The sequence below is a fragment of the Aquarana catesbeiana genome, linkage group LG06 (assembly GCF_042186555.1).
Source record: "Aquarana catesbeiana isolate 2022-GZ linkage group LG06, ASM4218655v1, whole genome shotgun sequence".
In the NCBI taxonomy this organism is placed as follows: Eukaryota; Metazoa; Chordata; class Amphibia; order Anura; family Ranidae; genus Aquarana; species Aquarana catesbeiana.
Window position 1 is genome coordinate 131,044,481 of NC_133329.1, and position 22,675 is coordinate 131,067,155.

General features: G+C 42.7%; 2 protein-coding genes across 3 annotated transcripts in view; one reads left to right on the plus strand and one right to left on the minus strand.

Annotated features, from left to right (window-relative positions):
* The window catches only part of GPR146 (G protein-coupled receptor 146), an 87,414-nt gene extending 81,390 nt beyond the window's left edge, over window positions 1-6,024 (minus strand). The window contains exons 1-2 of one of the 2 annotated variants that reach the window (XR_012245263.1): window positions 5,426-6,024; window positions 42-1,236 (exon numbers count right to left, since the gene is read on the minus strand). The gene's annotated coding sequence lies outside the window, so the exon portion shown is untranslated. Of the gene's footprint in view, window positions 1-41; window positions 1,237-5,425 lie in introns of those variants that run through there. The other variant, XM_073636804.1, reaches the window with a different exon arrangement.
* Window positions 1-22,675, plus strand: part of CHLSN (cholesin) — a 640,429-nt gene that overhangs the window by 455,170 nt on the left and 162,584 nt on the right. The gene's annotated exons all lie outside the window — the stretch shown is intronic.

Sequence of the window (22,675 nt, forward strand, 5' to 3'; positions counted from 1 at the left end):
GAATATATTCCTAAGCTGTTTAAAGGATTGGTGGACCCTTCTCTCTCCTCCTTTTGCTTTCCTTTTGTTCACAGTGATCGGGTTCCCCAGCCCCAGCCCGCACCTGAAGCAGCCGCGCTCCCTTTACAGCCTCCATTTAGAGACTTTTTAGAGACTAACTTTTAGGGGTTCATCCCCCACAACTTTCAATCCACTCACCATTCACATGGTGGTTGCACCTTCATGTATCAGCATGCAGATGCATGCCTTTTCATTTAAATTTGAAACTTTAATCTTTTTCATCAGATGGTTTAACGGTGAACATTATACCAATATTGTGTATGTGTTTCCTCCTAATGGTCATATGTAAGCCTTCCCTCACACACAGGTGTTGTATTCCTCACTAAGTAGAAGCACCTTTAGGCTGTATTTTGGCCTAATGAATTTTCCATTGAAATCATCAACACGTGTTGTAATGCACTTTGCACTGCCTGTCAACATACGTAATAATGTGCAACATCACACATAGGCGCGAATGCACAGTAACGTTCATTGCCTCGTGTTTTTACATATATTAACATGTATTTTAAGTTGAGCTATAGCGCTTGTTGACATGAGTTTTGTTTCGACAAATGTCTAAGACTAGCTGTATACGCTTAGATTTCTCTTATTCAGTCTGCGGACTGAATGAGACAAAATCAATAGATTTTTCAATCCACTTTAGACAGCATGGATGGAGGAATCACCATTGCTAGCTACTGTATCCTGACAGCCACAACACTGGGGACTGCTTGAATACACTAACAGGGACTGCATCTGATAGGATGCAGTCTCCTTTCAACTGATAATTTTCCATCTGGCTTGGTTGCACCCGACTGGGCCATATATGGCTTGAACTTTGGATGATTCCTTTTGAACCATTTGAAATCTAAACAATGTATGGTCAGCTAAGGCTTCTCCTGGCTAATGGAATGGACCAGCATTTAAAAAAAAAAAAAATACAGTAAAATCTTGGATTGCGAGCATAATTCCTTCCGGAAGCATGCTTGTAATCCAAAGCACTTGTATATCAAAGCGAATTTCCCCATAAGAAATAATGGAAACTCAAATGATTAGTTCCACAACCATTTATTCATAAGTCCTTTGGTTTATAGTCCACATAAAAAGATTATAGCAATAGGATAGGTTGTGTAACCATAATGTCCATCCACAAATGGAAGCCTCCACAAGGGAATTCGAAGCAAAATCCAGCAGGAGCTACAGGGTATAAAAGAGAAGAGAGGCGCCTCTAAGTATAGCAAAATGGTTACATTTAATGAAGGTACAGCACTTAGCAACTCACATGGTTGATGAGTAAAACAGGCACATCTAAGGAAGCGGGCATCTGGGGTAAAGTGGTCCACATAGACCATCCCCTGCACCGCCGGCTCTCACTGCTGTCAGTCTGCAATCATGACCAGGAAGACTACCCTGCAGTAGAGTGATCTGAAAGCGAGGCTTGAACCGCTTATGGAGCGCAGCGTGGAAGGGATGAAATCAATGGCGGTGAAAAGGACGGTCTTTGTGGACAGCTTTACCCCAGATGCCTGCATACTTAGATGTGCCTATTTTAATCAGCAACTATGTGAGTTTCTAAATGTTGTACCTTATATAAATGTAACTGTATTACACTCAAGAGGCACCTCTCTTCTCTTTTATACTCAGTTGTGACATGACGCTACTTGTATATCAAGACATCGCTTGTTTATCAAGTCAAAATGTATTAAAACATTTTGCTTGTCTTGAAAAACACTCTCAAACCAAGGTTTTATATATATATATATTGCGTTGGGTGCAGGATTAGCATCTATCATAGTATGAACATGTCTGTAATGTGTGCTTCCTACTAATCTGGCCAAAAATATATGTACAGTATTTGTTTTTCATACAAATGTAAGAATTTGTGTTGCACTTACAAACCTGAATGTGTTTGGCATTTGAATGGCACCATTTAGTAGCATTACAAGTATTTTATTACAGTGCACATTAACACAGCTCCACGCCATCAGTGTAACTGCGGCCTACTATGTGACTAAAGTCAGTCATGCATAGTTTGTTTTGCATGCAAGGCAGTGTAATTTAAGAATGAAGAGAACGCTACAGAGTATTTCCAGTGTAAGCATGTGTAACAAATTACAACCTGGCAGACGCTCAAAATGAATACAGTCTCTGAGAATTTTGGCCCTTTCTTGTTTTCACATTTTTTTTATATCTTGGATGCACTCCTTCCTGAGTCTTACAATAACAAGCAGAGGACCTGCTTGCATTGCTGCTCCTTCCCTCTCAGGGGAGGGCTTCTAAAGCCCACACTAGTGACACCAAAAACTTCAGTCAATGTGCGTGCATGTCATCAGCTTCGCTCCCCACCCCCTGGTGCCTGAAACTGGAGCTAAACACAGTGCAAACATCTCCACAACAATCCTTTGAATAGCCACTGGCTTGCTCTTTCAGAAACTAAGAGGGCAAAATAAGTTCATTAAAAATAAAACCCACCAACGTTGGTCTACTATTTAAGGAGAATCGTGTGACTTTTATGAAAGTGATCCTCACAACAAATTGCCCAAGAAATGATTTATTTTACCTGTATTTTGTCAGCTTACAATCACTGAAGAGTTGTGCACAGTACATGTATGTATGTCTTGTAGATAGGAGCATCATTTTGATGTGGTATTGTGTATTTAGTGACTTCTCAGTAGTCTTTAAGTTTCAAGAAATGTCTTCAAATTGCTTAGGTGGAAACGGAGCCTCGGGGTCGCTCTCTGTAATTTTGTGAACGGAGCCTCGGGGTCGCTCTCTGTGATTTTGTGAACGGAGGCTTGGGGTCGCTCGCTGTGTGATTTTGTGAAGAGAGCCTTGGGGTCACTCGAAGCGCTGCGTGAACGAAGCCTTGGGGTCATTCACATAAAGCGCTGCGTGAACGGAGCCTTGGGGTCATTCACATAAAGCGCTGCGTGAACGGAGCCTTGGGGTCATTCACATAAATCGCTGCGTGAATGGAGCCTTGGGGTCATTCACATAAAGCGCTGCATGAACGGAGCCTTGGGGTCATTCACATAAAGTGCTGCGTGAACGGAGCCTTGGGGTCATTCACATAAAGCGCTGCGTGAACGAAGCCTTGGGGTCATTCACATAAAGCGCTGCATGAACGGAGCCTTGGGGTCATTCACATAAAGCGCTGCGTGAACGGAGCCTTGGGGTCATTCACATAAAGCGCTGCGTGAACGGAGCCTTGGGGTCATTCACATAAAGTGCTGCGTGAACGGAGCCTTGGGGTCATTCACATAAAGCGCTGCGTGAACGAAGCCTTGGGGTCATTCACATAAAGCGCTGCATGAACGGAGCCTTGGGGTCATTCACATAAAGCGCTGCGTGAACGAAGCCTTGGGGTCATTCACATAAAGCGCTGCGTGAACGAAGCCTTGGGGTCGTTCACATAAAGTGCTGCGTGAACGGAGCCTTGGGGTCATTCACATAAAGCGCTGCGTGAACGGAGCCTTGGGGTCGCTCAGATCAAACGCTGTATGAATGAAGAATCCACAAGTCTAGCTAGCATTGTCTGGTGACTATGGGTATTTTAACAGCTCTCCAACGCCACTTTTGTAGATTTTATTTAAGATCATTGAATCGGAGTGATTATTAAGCTAACCGAAATGACTAAAGTCATCTCACACAGTTCCAAATTTGTTCAGGATTATCATAGTCTTCTGAGACAGGTGAAGCATGGAGCATTCACTTGAGCAAGCTGCAGAAGCCATGGTCATTGGCGGGACATTAAGTGACAAGTGACAATTCTCAGTCGCTAGGTTGGGGGATCACCAGTGCAGTAAAGCTGCACACAGACTGGCAAATGTTTCATACTACTGAGGACTGCTCTTCCTTGTAATCTGTCAATACCCTTCACAACAATCATTTGTGCATTGGCATTTGGACAGTGAAAGGATTACGGTAGATTCACGCTAAAGCTGGCCGATACACAGAACTCTTGTTCCTGATATACTGGCCAAAGTTTGGGCCGTGGATGGCCCTGTCGACACCCTCCTACCTGACATCCTTCAATCTGAAAATCAAAGGAGCCAGATGGAAATTGTCAGGAGAACAACGGCTGAATCCAGTCAGATGTAGCCAATGTTTGGGTATTCTGACAGCCGCGGGTTCTGGCTGTCAGAATACAATAGCTAGAGGCAACTTAATGTGCGCTGTTTTTTTAAGATGCTCTTTTGATGCGCCTAATGATGGATTGCCATTCCTATCCCAAAGGTTAAAACATGCATTAACAGATAAAAATAAAACTTGGACTTGATCTTTTTGTGGCCTATGCATGTCAGTAGGGTTGCACCGATACTAGTATCAGTATTGGTGCCAATACCGAGTATTTGCACAAGTATCGGTACTCGTGCAAATGCACCGATACCTGAAACCGATACTTTCAGGCTTGGTTCTTTGAGCTGTCAGTGGGGATGAACAAACGTTCCCCCGTTTAACCCCTTATTAACCCCTAATTTATTCTAATCAGCCTTAATTAACTCCCTATTCTGCTCCATTTAATTATTTTTTTCCTGCTTTTTTTTCTTTTCACGTCTATTTTATAAACGATAAACATGAAAACTTTTTTTTGTTTGGTTTGTTAGTGAAGATTTTCACATATATATATATATATATATATATATATATATATATATACATATTTCACATAAAAAAAGTGCAAAATTAAAAAACAAAATCAATTTATTTCATTTGCAAATGACTTTTCAATGCTTTGTACCATTGCTGACAGCTGAAGTGTAAACAAAACAGTTGCGGTAGATATCGGTAATTGGTATTGGCGAGTACTAAAAAAAAATGTATCGGTACTCGTACTCGGTGCATCCCTACATGTCAACATGCTACTTATATGTAAACTAACAGCATTAATAACAATACTAAACCTCTACATGGCAATGTGCCCTAGAATGCAAAGGTGTAAACAGACTCTTATTTTTTTATCAATGAAAATTATCAACAAATCTGCAGTTCGAGTCGATTGTACTGATTCTCAGATATTGTTGCTCAATAGGCGGATCGCTTGCGAAATATGGAAACTAACCCTATACTTTTGTTAATGCTACTATCATGATGGGATTGTAGTACCACATAAAAGAAAATAAGCCTTGCCTAAAGCGATGCCAAATTCCATTGCCCACATGCAGCATGGCAGTAGTTGTTTTTTTTTGCACGTGATGAGAAGCAGATGAGATCCTAAAATCTCCATCTACTAATATTAGAAGGCATTAGCAGCTTCTTTGGCATTTCTGTGATGCTGTAGTATGGAGGAATATGTGTTCCTTTCTCTGCGATGAATGGATACATGTGACACAGCAAATGTAAACACAGGCATGATGCATTATAGTTAGCAAGCAGCTCAGCTTACCTCTCTCCGCATGCAGCTGATTGGTAGTGAGTCAGTGCAGCTTGTGATAAATAGGAATAGATCGCCTTGTTTGTTGGACGATCAAGAGTGCCAGTATTAGCCATCCTGCAATGGTTGTACTGGATCCCATCCCATGGCTTCCTCCAAACGTCTTCTTTTCTGGGAAGCGATCGGATGATGTGTTGTGGATGCTGCACTTGTTGGAAGCTTCACCTCTCGGGTGCAGGCATAGTAGATGAATAGTCCATGGAGGGTCCTATCTGGGAGATGCTGGGAGCTGTGCTGTCTTTTCTATGCAGACCAGTTTGTCTTCTGACTTCCAAAGTTCCACTTGTTTTTGTTGGAGGGGGAAGGGAGAGGGGAGAGTGGCAGGCAAACTCAGCACAGAGAGCTCTCCCTCATCTTTCTCTCCCCCTGTGGGCCCCTTGCGGAGTGTTTTTATTGATTGCAATCACTGAAGGCTAGCTGGCTCTCTAAAGAAACACTGTGTAATGTGTTCTTTCCTGGCTTTCATTAAACAGAGTCAATGCACACTGTGGTCATGCTGACTGGCACCCTGCCTACGCTCTGTTACAGCTCTGAGCAGCAGAGGGCTGGGTGGGAGGGAGTCTCATATTTTCTTTCAGTGGGTTTGCAGAGGTGAAGTCAAGGAGGGACTTTGGCAGGACCGGGATCCTCCCCTCCCAAAACCGCTCAGGATGCTTATAGTCCTGGCTTGCGTAGGAATGGTGCTTTTGTGGTTGTATTTGTCCCAGGAATGCGTGGAGCATAGTGGAACCTGTAATGTAGAAGCCTGTGCTGTGCTACCTTGCATAGAAAAAAAATCACCGTATACACCAGTCTGATTGCAGCTGGCATTTAATTGTCGACAGTGTAACTTTTATAGCTGTGCCAGTTATTTATTTATAATTTCTTACAGGTATTTATATAGGAGCAACAATTTACATAACATATTACATAATCTACATTTTCATCAGTCCCTGCACTCAAGCTTACAATCCCAAGTCCTTCTAAAGGCTGGTACACACGGGCTGAATATTGGTCAGTTGAACAGAAACCAGATGACATTCGGCCAGTGTGTACAGCAGCCTGTCCAGCTTCTGTAGAACAGCAACCGATCGGCATCGAATCAGCGCTTGCAGCCCGTCGCTCGAGCGCTAACCAGTGTGTTCTGATGGGAGGGGGGTAGTCCCCCTGTCAGAACACAATAGCTCAGTGGGAAGTAGGGGTGGCCCGTCCACCATTAAGGGCGCACGGGCACTGCCTCCCCTTTCCACGCTGCCGCCACCCCCTATCCATGCATCCTGCCCCTTTCAGGATGACGAGCGCATTAATTACAGTGGTGGGGGTGTTTTTTTGAAGTACCGATTAGAGACAGAGGCTCTAATAGGGTTCAAAATAGGGTGATCTTCAGGCACAGAGCATTGCACTCGGAGCCCACCCAGGTGTGTTAGAATAGCGAATGAACATTCACTATTCTCACACTGAATCACCTCTCCGCCAATCAGGAAGTGCGGGTCTGAGACACGTTTCCCGATTGGCCAAATTGAGAAGCATTCTGATTGGCCGCTGAGAAAGAGGGAGGAGACAGAAGCCGCCGAGCAGGGGAAGGAGAAGCTGCTTGTGATGCCTGCAGAGGAGAGCCAGGGAAGCCGCCCGTGATTGCCCTCCAAGAATGAGGTAAGTACACCGACCGGCCTGAACGTGGGGGGGGGTTGGCGGGTGCACTGTTTGCCGCCCCCCCCCCCCCAAAAAAAAATTACCACCAGCGGCCACTGGTGGGAAGATTGTTGCACTGACATCGCATAGTTAGTACACTGGGCTTCTCAGTTCTTTTTTCGTTCAGCCCACTGGGTTGAACGAAAAGAACTGCGTGTGTGTACACAGGCGTTAGTTATATAGTTAGTCGGGTTGAAAAAAGACACAAGTTCATCTAGTTCAACCATTAACAAAAAAAAACACACACAAATACAAAACTTCCATATATACTATCCTATTCCCAAAAGAAACTATGAGTAAGCACTTTGTATAAGTGTGAAATGCGTCAGTTGTGCTGTACTGTACCACTCCAGTGGTGTCTCATGTATCTTATGATCCTGTTTTACAAATAAAAAGAAGAATTTATCCAGTTTATCCCGGTGTGCGGCTGTCCAGATCTTCTCATTCATCCACACCTATCCTATTCCCAAAGTTGATCCAGGGGAAGGCAAAAAAAGAAAACCTAATAAAGCATGATCCAATAGGCTCCAGTGAGCTGGTTCCTTCGCTCCTTCCTGATTCCCCAGGAGGCAATCAGATATTCCCTGAATCATCTACCCCTGGTGTTATTACCTAAAAATTAGTATTCAGCTATATTTTGTGTATTTAAGAATGCATCCAGCTGTTTTTTAAAACAATCTACTGAGCTGGTTAGAATAAAGCATGGAACACACTACAGTTTTTTTTTTTTTTGTGCAACCCAGCGGGTTGGGCGAAAAAAAACTGACAGCTCCGGTCGGGAGCCGCTGTACTAACCATGCAATGTTTGCTCAGCGATCTCCCCCGCTGAGCTGTTGTGTTCTGGCAGGGAGACGACCCCCCCACCAGAACACTCCAATTAGCACTCTCTGCCATTGGCTGAGAGCACTGATCTGGAGTCGGTCGGATGCTAATTTCCAGTATTTTTTGTACTGGCAAATGTCTTCCGACATTTTGCCTGTGTGTCCGTGGAGCTTTAGTTCTTGAGAGAGTCTATTCTATTTTCACATCTCTTACTGTGAAGAAGCATTTCCATATGTGAAGGTTAAATCTTTTTTCCTACAGATATAAAGAGTGCTCCCTGTCCTCTGTAATGACCTGAAAGTTAATAACTCAACACCAATTTGACTATATGGACCACTTATGTATTTATTTATGGTGATCACATCCCCTTCTTAATCACCTCTTCTCAAGAGGAAATAAATTCACTGATTTTATTTTATGAGATTATTTTCTCAATAGATCTTCCACACAACAAAATATTGTGTGTGCATTTTTACTTACACGATGCTCCGCTTCCCCGGCAGATGGTGTTTCCCCGCTCTCCAACATTGAGCTGTCCCTCAACGTCATCATGTCCAATGCAGGATAATAAACACTGCACTGGTCTTGATGACATCAGGATCTTAGACCACTGTAGCATAGGGGAGAATACGCTGCAGGAACCAGTCTAGCGTCGGGTAAGTAAATCCTATTTAACAAGTCCCCTAGACCTAAACAAGCGATTAGCCCCTGCAGTGCAGGCGCAGCCCCACCACAAGGGATCATTTTTATGTTTCCCAGGGGTTGGGCTTTAAGAGACTTTTTTTCTCATAAATTATTTTATTTCATGAGTGGTTATTTTAAATCTCAGACAATGGCTCCTTTTTCTGCTTTCCTTGAATAGAAGCCTATTAGAACCTCAAAGTTAATACTATCTGGGACATTTGAACCAACGAAAATGGTCTTTAGTCAACTGAATTCCTCCAATAAATTGCAAATTGACTGCATGCAAAAAAAAAAAAAAAAAAAAAAAAAAAACAGCAGAGCTTTGTGATTATTATTATTGCACATGATTTATATAGCACCAACAGTTTGTGTAGTGCTTTACAAAGTGAAGGGAGCACAGTTATAATACAGTTCAATACAAGAGGGTTCAGAGGGCCCTGCTCTTGAAAGCTTACCATCCAAAAGGGAGGGTCAAGTGATACAAGAGATAATAATTGTGAAGGGATAAGCTGATTGAGAAATTAGAAGTTTCTTTTATTAGGTGGAGGTGGGATAGGGATCACCTAAGACCCCGTTCACATATGAGCGATTTGGAATCGTGGGCAGTTTTGCTGCGATTCTGCCCGCAATTCCAAATTGTGGCAAGACGCACATTTGGGTGCCATTCATCTTGAATGGCACCCTAATCAGAGCGTGATTTTGCCACGATTGTGGAGACACAGAACCTTTAAGAATTGTGGCAAAACGCAAGTAGAAAATTGCTGACAATCGTGCATAGGGGCAGCCATTCATGCATTTCCACGTGAGAATTGCGCTAAGCAAATAATGAGTAGGAATTTGCGTTCCTGCTACATGTAGTGTGAACGGGGCCTGAAAGTAGGCAGACTAGGTGACAACTGGACCAATTGGAGTAGAGTACGGTAGGGATAAATTCTTTAGTGTATAGTAACAAAGGTTTCAAAACATAGCAATGTAGGCCTACCAATTACAATATAGCACGTGTTTTGCTTTAGTTGATTCATATGAATTGTTATGCATGACATGTCTGAATTTGTCTTTATTCGTTTTTCAATCCACCAGTCCATCAGATGTAGTGATAGATGCATGAAGAATAGGGTGCAGGAGATTAAGCAATTTTCCATACTATGCAGCTTTAAAGCTCAAGTAAGTATTTAGGAGGTGAGGGGACGATGCTGGTATTGGGGCATTTTTTATCTTAATACAGAGAATGCATTAGGGTAAAAAATGTCTAGCCTTTAAAACTACTTTAATTCTAATATAACTTTTCAGAGTTAATTATTGAAAAATAAATGTCCACAAGTGATGTATATTAATCCTTGTAAGTATCACTGCCATCCACCACCTTGAAAAGTGAATCCATGCATCAACACCGCCACCATAGGCTGAAATACTTGCTTACCTGTTCACATGGACCTCTCACCACAAGAGGTCACTAGCGCTTGTGAGTCCATACCCAGCCAGGGTCGTTTATGACTCCTGAGGGTCTTCCCGCAATGGCATATCAGTCTTCCTGACACAGTTGTCATAGAAGTATCCCAAAATGAAAAAGGCTCCACATAGTGTAAAATCTTAAAAATGTATTCTACTTACAGTATCTGACAAAAGTGAGTACACCCCTCACATTTTTGTAAATATTTTATTCTATCTTTTCATGTGGCAACACTGAAGAAATGACACTTTGCTACAATGTAAAGTAGTGAGTGTACAGATTGTATAACAGTGTGAATTTGCTGTACCCTCAAAATAACTCGACACACAGCCATTAATGTCTAAACCTCTGGCAAAAAAGTGAGCACACACCTAAGTGAAAATGTCCAAATTGGGCCCAATTAGCCATTTTCCCTCCCAGTGTCATGAACCTCATTAGTGTTACAAGGTCTCAGGTGGGAATGGGGAGCAGGTGTGTTAAATTTGGTGTGATCGCTCTCACTCTCTCATACTGGTCACTGGAAGTTCAACATGTGAGATACTGTATGCTAAAAATTGCATTTACATCAATGATGCATATATAAATGTCTTAAACTGTATGCGTTGGCCAGCATACATACAAACAACACATCCTTCAAGGATTTGAGGTCACAGTGACATCAACGCATCGCTCCTGCCTACACGATAAATCATAAGTTGCCGCCCAGTCCTACGCGTTTTGTCATATGTTCACCTGTCTGCCGATGCATACCATTTAAGGCGTTTATATATGCATCATTGATGTAAGTGCAATTTTTAGCACATGTAGAATACATTTTTAAGATTTTACACTAAGTGGAGCCTTTTTCATTATGAGGTACTCCTATGACAACTGTGTCAGGAAGACTTGATATGCCAATGCAGGAAGACCCTCAGAAGTCATAAAAGGCCCTGGCTGGGTAAAGAGCTACAAGGGCTAGTACCCTCTTGTGGTGAGAGGTCCATGGGAGCTGGTAAGCGAGTCTTTCAGCCATAGGTGATGGTGTTGATGCACGGATTCACTTTTCAAGGTGGTGGATGGCGGTGATACTCACCAGAATTAATTATTACATCACTTGTGGACATTTATTTTTCAATAATTAGCGCAACTCTGAAAAGTTATATAATATAGGGACTGTGTTTATATCTTGCAGGAGAGTTGTTGCTTGCACGGTTTATTTATTATGCTATGTATTAGCGCAATTTTATTCCTATTCATATACTTTAATTCTAAGGCTGACTATAAAGGAAAAGCATTTTTATGAATCATTTCTTAATACAATGTTACACGTCAAAGCACGGCTACAAGAAGCCCTGGCATTCCAGTGCTCTAACCCAGTGGTCATCAACCCTGTCCTCAGGGCCCACTAACAGGCCAGGTTTGCAAGATAACTGAAATACATCACAGGATATATAATTTGCTGCTCAGTGATTGCAGTATTCTAGTATGCATATCCCCAAGGCAATACATAAAACCTTGCCCTGAGGACAGGGTTGATGACCACTGCTCTCACCAATAGCATTTCAGGACATAACAGCTGGTGCACAGAACCCAGCATCCTTTTACTTTGTCACTTAGCAGAGCTTTTGCTCCTTACAAGCCGGCTGCACTGTGGATGTATGTTGTAATTAGCATTATCAGTACTGAGTGGTGTTCTTTAAACACACTAAAAATTGTGCAGCATCTGAGGTTCCTTGTGTTCCATATAGCATTTAGGTTATACTGTCAATAGTCATCATGTCTGTTGTGTTTTGAGTATAACCTGCACTTGGGCTGCAGTACATTCCATTGCCCAACCGAAGGCAAGGTGCACCTGACTTAAAGGACAAATGAACTCTGTGTACTTTCTCATAGACTTGCATAAAATGAAGAGTCTCAGGAGATGGCCATATACGAGTCTTTAAGGGCACATTGTGCAGGCCTTTGCTGGCGTTGAACATGCTCAGAGTAGGTAAAGAAGCAGCTATGGCCCATTTCTAGTATGGTTTAGCACACAAGGGCTAAGTAAGGGCTAAAAGTACTCTTTCAGTTGAAACAACAACAAATAAACCCCGTTGGTGAACTGCTAATGCTGTCTAGGAAACACTGCAAGTGTGCCAAAATCATCTAGTCAATGTTATAAATATTCTAAGTTTTATTTAAATTTCTTGTGAACCCTTAACTGCGCTTGCTACCTTTTGGTTCAAGGAAAACTGAATGGATGGAGTATACTGGAATGGATGGTACTGGGGTGCACGATGGGTGCCTGAGCCTAGCTTGTATGCAGAACATAAAACGTCTGCAAAGCAAAAGTGACCACATCAGACTCAGGGAGGCTTAAAAAATGGCACCCAGCGTACGTGATCATCAAAGAACCAGACAGCTGTTCTGAATTTAAACTCTATGGCTGTATGGATGGGTGGCAACCAAAACTCCTTCAGCTAAATTGACAAGGTCTTGTAAAGTGCCTTTTGGGTGAAACCTAAGAATCTTGTCACTCATTCTGCTATATGCAACCTCAAATCTACATCTCTTTGCATTTAGATACCCGCTCTAGATGGTAATGTTTGAGCAAAGACATGCATAGCCAACCCGGAGAGTTATCTGGCTTGGAGGTGGGAATCCTTGGACTACAATCTCACGGGTTTATGATAAGGTGTTGCCTGTTCAGCAAGTTAGCAGGACCAAAACATTTTACTTGGCAAGGTGGTTTGATAAAACCGCTCTGGGCAGGTTAAAACTGACACTTTTGTTAAATGTTTCAGTTCACAAAAGTGTATTTTTTTCATCTGATTGGCAGATATGGATATCTCCACTTTTCCTTTCTTCGGATTTTACAAATATTAGCCCAACATTAGTTTAGCAGTTTTACCATGAATTGCTCTTCAGGCATACATATGTTTTGTATTATAATCCATATATTATAACCAGAGTTAATCCCGCTCATGAGTTCACAGTTTTATTTTCATTATAGCTTAAAAATGGAGGCTTACATTGGTCATTTCACCCTCAGCTGCTGCCGCCCTATAGAACAGCACCATATAGAGCCTGTCAGATCCATCAGTGAGTTTGGCTTTGTCTTCTGTGACATGGCTCATACCCAGCAAGCTGTCATGTGATGCGTTTGAGCGATGTTCAGATAAAGGGCAGCCTATGAAGCTGGAGCTATTCCTGAGGTTTTAGAGTCTGACACAGGCACTGAAAACTTTCCCTGGCTGTACCTCCGATGGGGAGAGTTTCTAGAAACATTTGTTCCCTGTTATTTTTCACTTCACTTATTATGAAATGAAAATGTTTGTCACTTGGCATTGCTTAGAGATAATCCTGTTGGGGCTAATTTATAGGAACAGGAGCAAAGGATAAAAACATATTTGTGTTGCCCTTAGCAACTGGTCAGATGGGAGTTTTCATTCAGTCCGCATTGTAAAAATGATGACTGGGATCTCAGGACAATAGCAGGAGCAGCAGCATTGTTTAGCACTGGACCGGACAAACTTCTAAACATACAACAGCAATACATGTTTGTGAACTGTTTTACCTGCCAATTTGTAAAGCTAGCTGTACACATATAGATTTCTTTGTGCAACCTGCAGACTGCACAAAAGAAATCAAACAGATTCTATCATTCACATTTAACAGCATAGATAGATGCATGAATCTTCTGCGAGGCTATTTTATTCTGATAGCCAGAACCTGTGGCTGTCAGAATACCCAAGGATTGATTGCAATAGATTGGGTGCAGGCACTGTTCAGCCGACATTTTTCCACCTAGTCTCTTCAATAAAAGTCATTTGAGCAATCGACTTTTGTAAAGTGGTCCTAGCATGCTGAATCGGACAATATTTGAGCTGTGTATGGCAGCCTTTAGTTTTGTGATTCACATTTCTCTGAAAAACTGTAATAGGAAATAGGGTTGTCATGTGCCTGGCTTTACACTGTATGAAAATCACAAAACTCAGAACTGCAATTCCTTTGGCAAGTAACACTCTTCCTGTGTGTAACTCAGTAGTAAATGATCACATGAGTGGATTGGGTAGTCGCGCGACCACTACAAGATACAACATATACACATACTGCATGCAGCTCTGGTACTCTACACCCTCACCTCCATGCATGGAGTTTCCAGGGGCTGGAGCATCTGTGCCACCACCTCCTTTTTCCCTGATGTGTGGTATAGGCTGTGCCCCTGCACATTACCTGCCAAATTTGTATCTTTCTGGGAGATTCCAGTGGTGAGATTTTCCTGTAGTTTTTTGTCTCTCTACCCATTCACAAAAATGTATATAGACTTGGGTTGACGGGCTTGTGTTCACATCGGGTGAAAGACAATACAAAAGCAGCTCTAGGCAGATTGATATGGGTCAGAAGGAAGTCAACTGCATGTGGGCAGGGTCTTCTTTGCCCATGCACGTGGGGGTACCTCTCACGTGGAGCACGCTCATCAATGCCCGGGACCAGGTGGGACTACATTTGTGTGAAAAACATTAAGGCAGTTCCCTGACTTAGAGATGAGCCTTCACTGCGTGCAGTAAATAAATGACAAAGTTCTTCTGAAAAGCGACTTGTCCCATGTCATTACACACTGTAACTTGTATGTTTGCATTAGAAGGGATGTGCTGAGCCTGCTCCCACTCCACCAGCCCAGCAAAGCTCTGTTACCTCACTCCTAGTGACAGAATGGGGTCCCGCCGATCACCTAGCGCAGACCTCATGCGTGCTCTCACTTAACTATTTCCTTCCCCTACCTCGTGACCAGGCCATATATGTATCCCTGTAATGCAGGTTTGGATCCAGTTGCTATTGGATATCAACCGCTAGGGAGGGAGACAGGATATCAACCCCCTCGCTACCAGAGGACCTGTCACCATTACCAGGTACCACGTTTAACGACTGGTTGCTTGAAGCTTTTTTTTCATCACTTGGTTACCTATAGCAACTACACGCCTCCTCTTGCCTTGCTGAGTTAACCTTTTGTAGTAGTGTTATTTCGTACCCCATAGTGCTTTACAGACCCAAGCTCTTGGGAATACTCCAGAACCAACATGCACCCTTTTAAGTAACTTCAGACGAGACTTTTAATGGTTAATATAACTTTACTGAACATGATGCGGCACACAGTTCAGTATGAACCTCGTCCTGTCCCTAATCCTAACTAAAATAATGTAGTAGCCCAGGCATACCTCCTTGAGGTGAGGGTCCTTTATGGCATCATCCATGGCTTGAATGTCCTCCGCAAATCCCGGTTCCTTCAGCAGTGCCACGAAGAGCCTGCAACACTTAAACCCACCGATAGAAGAAGGAAAGAGAGGTGCCAAGCTGCCAATATTATAGCACATTTATTGTTTGGCAAACTAATATACAGTTAAAAATCCCATCACAAACATCAGGCTGACAAAGGAGATGGGACCTGGCCTCCAAAACACATTCATGATTGGCTCCTGCGTCTTTGGCATCTGACAGCTTGAATTCCTCATGGCGGCTTCCCGGCACATCTGCACATAGTCTCGCAGCAGACCTGTCATCCTAGCGGCTCCAGCCTGGATTTGACCCCCCACTGGCGATCTTTCTTGGAGCTAACAACATGCCCGTTTTCTACTGACGTTTATGAGTGTATTTTTAACTGTATATTAGTTTGCCATACAATAAATGTGCTACACTATTGGCGGCTTGCGCCTCTCTTACCGCTTTCCTTCTTCTATTGCAGTGTCTGGGCTCCCGGCCCGCTCCAGGAGGCAGCCTTGCTTTTACCAGCAGTGTTAGCTACAGACTGTTAATTACTCAAAGCCTACACCTCCAGGACTCTCTTTTTAGTGTATTACTTACACACAGATGTATCTCTAATTTTAACTAGTTTATAAGTGTTTTTTACTTGTACAGGCTGATAGTTCACTAATCAGGTACCCTTTATTTTATACAAAATCTATCCCTCATACACTATTCAGTTTCAATTGCATACAGTTACCCTCAGTTGGCAACAAGTGCAGTTGTATTTTAAACTCACCAATACCCACTCGTTCCCACAGCCCTGGACCTGAGCTGTTCCCCCGTAGGTGAGCCGGCTAGGGTTTAAAGCCCGGGAGCTGAGCTATAACACGAAACCCTTTCCGCAGCCTGGGCCGGCTGCGAGCTAACTAAAATGTACAAACATGTCAACCTGCCTACATACAGGTTAGAAAGAGGTCAACTGCAGATCAAATGCCCCATCAGTGAACTCTGATTGATCTTAGGAGCATCTCATAATGATTTCAGATGCAAATTTTCTGATTGACACAAGCCCAAATCCCGTTGACACAAGCCCTAAGAAAGGATTCACTCTTTGTCAGATTGACTAGTTGTTTATTTATTCCATGACACGAAGGAGCCATCAGAGGAACAAGTCGCTACCCTGTAGTTATGTAATGGATAAAGCAGTGAATTTTACTGGAGCTATCCACAGAAGTACTTATGTTGGCTAGTATTGAGCAAGGAAAAGCTGTGACGTGGCTCAGGACTAAAAGGAAACTGTTAGTCTCGGTTCACACAGGGGCGGCTTTAAAGTCGCCCGACTCTGAAGCTGCCCCGTACAGCATGGCTTCAGCGCGGTTTGCAAACGACTTCTGTAAGAGAAGTCAATGCAAGTCGCTCTGAAATTGCCCCCAAATGGTACAGGAACCTTTTTCTTAATTAGATTAGAACAGTTCCATTGCACTGAATGGAGCGCGACTTGTCAAGTGGCCTGACAGATCGCCTCAGTGTGAACCGAGCCTAAAAGTTTTGGGTTATTAGGCTTCACGATTGTTAATTTTTTATTACTACAAATGTATCTATTTTACAAATAAATATTTTAAACTGAGTGCATCCATAACACTAGTGTTATTAAAGTGGAGCTCCACCCAAAAGTGGAAGCTTCACTTGTTCGCACCCTCCCTCCCACCACTGCCACATTTGGCCCTTTTTGGAAGGGGAGCAGATACCTGTCAAAACCAGGTACCCATTCCCACTTCCAGGTAAGATCGCCACACAATGATCACGGTGATCTACGAAATTTCTGGCTCCTCCTCCTTCGCACACAGGTTCCAGAAGACAGCGGGACCATTCAGAAAGTGCAGTGCGACTCATGCATGCACAGTAGGAAACAGGCTGTGAAGCCGCATGGCTTCTCTTCTTATTTCCCTTAGTGAAGATGCTGGTACCTGCACCCAAGCTGATACACGAATCAGCTAGGGGTGCCAACATCGTGGGATACCTGGACAGGTAAGTGTCCTTATATTAAAAGTAAGCAGCTACAGTATTTGTAGCTGCTGCTGGCTTTTAATTTTTTTTTTATGCAATCTGGAACTCCTCTTTAAACATTTTGGGGTTTCTAAAGAGAGATCATAGCTTTAACTGTTTACTGCTGACTTTATTGACTTCCCTTCAGCTGTGTATGTATTTTGAGCTTGAACTTTTCAGCTGTGTAAACTTTTTTTTCCAGCTAAATAGTAAGCATATCCACTTGAAGACTAATGCCTTGTACACACAATCGGACTTTCCGACAACAAAACCGTGGAATTTTGTTCGAAGGGTGTTGGCTCATACTTGTCTTGCATACACACGGTTACACAAATGTTTGCCAACAATTAGAGAACGTAGTGACGTACTATGTGGTTTTTCAGCTCTTTAGCGCCACCCTTTGGGCTCCTTCTGCTAATTTCGTGTTAGTAGAAGTTTGGTGAGTGTTAATTCTCGATTTTCTTTTTGCGTTTTTCATTTAATGCTTTTCAGTTCGTTTCTGAACGGCCGTTCGTCAACCAGACATGTTGCGGAATCGGAGGAGATAATGTGTTATTTATTATTGGCCTTGGCGTCATTGCTTTGACATTTTTTTTTGGTTAAATAATGATTTGATTTGGTATATTTTCTATATTTTTGGACACATAGAATGCACGTTTTGGTTTAGTTCTATTGGCAGACAGCATGTCTAATTTTATTAGTTTTTTTGTTAATGCACAATAAAAAAAATAGTGGAGAATAATACTTGGCTATGTGTTTTACTTTAAATGACAGTTTTGGAGTAGGCAGTTACATTTAAAAAAATACAATGTAAAATTGACAAGGGACATCAACATAGTTGTATCTTTGATCTTAAAAACTAGGGGATAATGGTGTTGTGGTAACTTGCCCAAATAAAAAAAAAAAAAAAAAAACACATAATAATATATTTCTTGATATTACTAGAAAAAAAAGCCTTTGAAAATTCGTTTGCAATAACTCCATCAGTATCACCAGCAAAGAAGCTTCATTATTATCTCATTAAAGAAGAAGAGAATTGTGCGCTGCATTTGTAGATTTCATAATCTGCCACGTCACAAATGTTAATTCTCCATTACGAACGCTAGTTTACAAGACCGACCGCTTCTGCTTCTGAGCATGCGTGTTTGTACTTTGGACTTTTGTCCGACGGACTTGTGTACACACGAACAGAAAGTCCAACAACACACATTTGTTGGCGGAAAATTTGAGAACATGCTAGCGGACAGTCTGATCGTATGTACAGGTATATATATTTATTTTTTTAGCAGGCACTTTAGGGAATAAAATGGCAGATGTTGCAATTTTTATGTCACACGGTATTTGCGCAGCGGTTTTTCCAATGCAATTTTTTGGGAAAAGTAAACTCAGTAAATCATTTTTAAAAAAACAAAACACGATAAATACCCAAATTTTTTGTAAAATATGAAAGATGATGTTACGCCGAGTAAATAGATACCTAGCATGTCACGCTCTAAAATTGCTCATGGAATGGCGACAAACTACGGGACCTTAAAATCGCCATAGGCAACACTTGAAATTTTTTTACAGATTACCTGTTTAAAGTTACAGAGGAGGCCTAGTGCTAAAACTATTGCTCTTGCTCTAACGTTTGTGGCGATACCTTACATGTGGTGCGAACACAACCTACATATGTGCTTGCATCTGCATGTGAGCACAGAGGGATGGGGGCGGTTAAAAACATTTTTTTTAATGATTATTTATTTTTATTATCATCATTTTTACACTGTCCCTTAAACATTCTTTGTAATAGAAATAATGTTGACAGGTTCTCTTAATGGGGAGATCTGGGGTCAAAAAGACCCCAAATCTCTCCTTTACCTTTAAAAAAAAAAAATTAGTTTACATCCACCATGGATCATGAAATCGCTCTGGTCCTACAAGGCCATAGAGGCAATCAAAGACGATAGTCTAGTCTTTGTTCGTCTCTGTGACCAGCCATCCACACCATTGGATCCTGCCGGTGAGAAATACAGACGAGTGTCGGGAGGCTGAAAAAAAAAATAATACTGGGGTTATGGCTACTGGCTTCAGCCATAACCCGGTAAACTACTTGCAAACTGCAACGTGTATATATATATGTATTGCGGTCCGAAAGTGGATATGAAAGAAACCTGTGGCTCCACCTGTTGTCTGAAATCATAAATGAAAAAAAAAGATAATATATATATCTATATAGATATACATATCTAGATCTCTCTCTCTCTCTCTCTCTCTCTCTCTCTCTCTCTCTCTCTCTCTCTCTCTCTCTCTCTCTATATATAGAGAGAGAGATCTAGATCTGTAAATAAATATATATCTATCTATCTAGATCTCTCTCTCTCTCTCTCTCTCTCTCTCTCTCTCTCTCTCTCTCTCATTGATAGTATACACGCATAAAACTAATTATATGCAGAAACTTTATACATTTCCTTTACGTACTGTTTTTGAAACATTGCACTGGCAGAGCAGGAGTTCCTACTATTTGCTACAAGCTCTGCTTGTTTGCTTCCTCCCCCCCTCCGATGCCACATTTGGCACCTTGACAGGTACTCATCCCCACTTCCGGGAGACCTCGCTGCCGCCACAAAATCCCTCAGAGGTTTGGCCCCTCTCCTGCTCCCCCACCACCGGGTCATTCAGAAAGCGCAGAGCGCTTCACGCATGCGCAGTAGGGAACCGGCCTTGCTGCTGGTTTCTCTTACAATGAATGGTGGCAGCAGCACCTGAGAGCCGATTGGAGAATAGGCTGGGTTGCTGACATCGCGGGATACATGGACAAGTAAGTGTCCTACTATTAGAAGTCAGCAGCTAGAGTTTTTGTAGCTGCTTACTTTTAATTTTTTGGTGGGGGGATGGGGGGGCGGAACCCCTCCTTAAGCTGGCCATAGACGTTTTGAATCTCTGCCGGTTCAACAGGGACTGGCCAAGATTCGAACCATGTATGGGCAGGCTGATTGTACCCAAGTTAATCGATCGATCAACTTGGGTAAAACCTGTCATATTTTTTATGTGATTGTTGGTAGCAGCTATAACCGCTACCAATAATCACTAGCTTGGAGAACACAATAGCCCCCCCACCAACACACTGGATGTCTTGATGGGAGAATCTAGCGATTTTCTTTTCTGCAACCCGTGATTGGAGGAAAGGAAATCCCTCCATCTATGGTTCGGCTTTAGACTTCCTTAAATACAGGTCTACCATAACCATATGCTTCAAAAGATACATATAACACCAGCAGAGATCTTCTGATGCCACTACAAATGTTTCCAGCTATTTATTTTTTATTTTTTTAGCTATTACAGAGTTTCTGCTGTTTCTGGTCACAGTGCTTCTCTGTGCTGTTGAAAAATACCAGTGTAATAAGTAGCTGCATTGCATGACACTTGTAATTACTGAAGAAGTCACACTACATATCAATGGAATCACTATGATACAGACCTTTCAGGGACTGCAATTCATTTTATACTAGAGACCATCAGAAAAATAATGTAGCTTTTAAAGTGGGATTCAACTGAAAAAGTGAAGATTTGCTTTCCTTAACCACTTCAATACCAAGCACTTTCATCGGTCAAATTTTTTTTAATCATTTTTTTTTTATTTATAGACAGATAGAGCTTTCTTATGGTGGTATTTAATCGCCACTGGATTTTTTTTTCTAAACAAATGAAAAAAAGACAGAAAATGTTGAAAAGAAAAGACGTTTTTCTTAGTTTCTGTTATAAAATTTTGCATATTAATTTTGCAAAGTAATTTTTTTTCTTTACTAATGTGCGCTGATGAGGTTGCACTGATGGCACTGATGAGGTGTGACTGATGAGGCAGCACTGATGGGCAGTGATAGGCGGCACTTGTGAGGAGACACTGATGAGCACCGATGAGGAGGCACTGATAGGCTGCACTGATGGGTACAGATAGGCTGCACTGATGGGTACAGATAGGCTACACTGATGGGTACAGATAGGCTACACTGATGGCCACTGATAGGCTGCACTGATGGTCACTAATAGGCTGCACTGATGACCACTGATAGGGCACAGTGTGGGAGGAAAGGACTGCTGATAGCTAGCAAGTCTTTGTGATTGGACACAGCTGATCACATGTTAAAGGGCTGTTGTGATTAGGGCACAGTGCATACCCGATTCGTGCCGTCTATAGATGCCCTCCCATAACTGGATAACCATGCTGTAGTCGTCTTTTGGTTATAACACGGTCAAGAAGTGGTTAAAGTGGAGTTCCACCCATTTGTCTCCTCCGGTGCCACATTTGGAAACTTTCGAGGGAGAGGGGGAGCGGATACCTGTCTTTGACATCCTGGGAGTCCAGGCCGTGGCGAATTACGTCACAGCTCGGCTCCCTCACTCTTCCCCCGCCGCCGGGCCAGTAGGAGAGCGCAGCAGTGCCTCACGCATGTGCAGTAGGGACTCGGCGTGAAGCTGTAATGCTACACTGCCAGGTTCCTTCACCTGCAATGGCGGTGGCAGCACCCGACAGCTGGGTGTCATCGGCGTATAAGTGGTATTGGAAGCCGTGGGCGGTCATCAAGTGACCAAGGGAGGAGGTGTAGATAAAGAAGAGAAGGGGTCCAAGAACAGAGCCTTGGGGGACCCCCACAGAAAGGGGCAATGGAGAGGAGGAGACAGAGTTGTAGGTGACACTGAAGGAGGACTGTGATAGATAGGCAGAGAACCAGGATAAGGCAGAATCTCGTAGGCCAAGGCAATGTAGTTTATTGAGAAGGAGCGGGTGGTCAACAGTATCAAAGGCCGCAGAGAGGTCAAGTAGTAGGAGTATGGAGTACTGCCTGTTGGTTTTTAGCAGTTAGTAAATCGTTAGTGAGTTTTAGTAAGGCAGTTTTGGTGGAGTGCTGCAAGCGAAAGCCAGACTGTAATGGGTCAAGAAGACTAAGCATTCTAGAAGTTTAGAGGTGAATGGGAGCAATGAGATGGGTCTTAAGTTGTTTAGATTGGTGGTATCATCCATTCTGTGGATAATGTGCCTTCTGTACCTCTCTAGCTTCCTTATAATCCTTCCTACCTCTAGTTATCAAATCACCTGTCATCTAGGGCAGCCTTTTTCAACCGGGGTGCCTTCTGGGTTCTTCAGGGGTGCCTTGGCAAAATGCCAAAAAATTCCCCAAACGTGTAAAAGTCAGCAAGTGGATCAAGCTTGCTTTTTTGATTTGCAAAACCACAGGTTTTCATTGTGCACAATTACAACCTTGGGTACTGTTCAGGTCAGCCACTAGCATCTTAACAAATACTGACGGTTGGTCAAACAAGGATGCTAGGCAGGTGCCCAATGATGA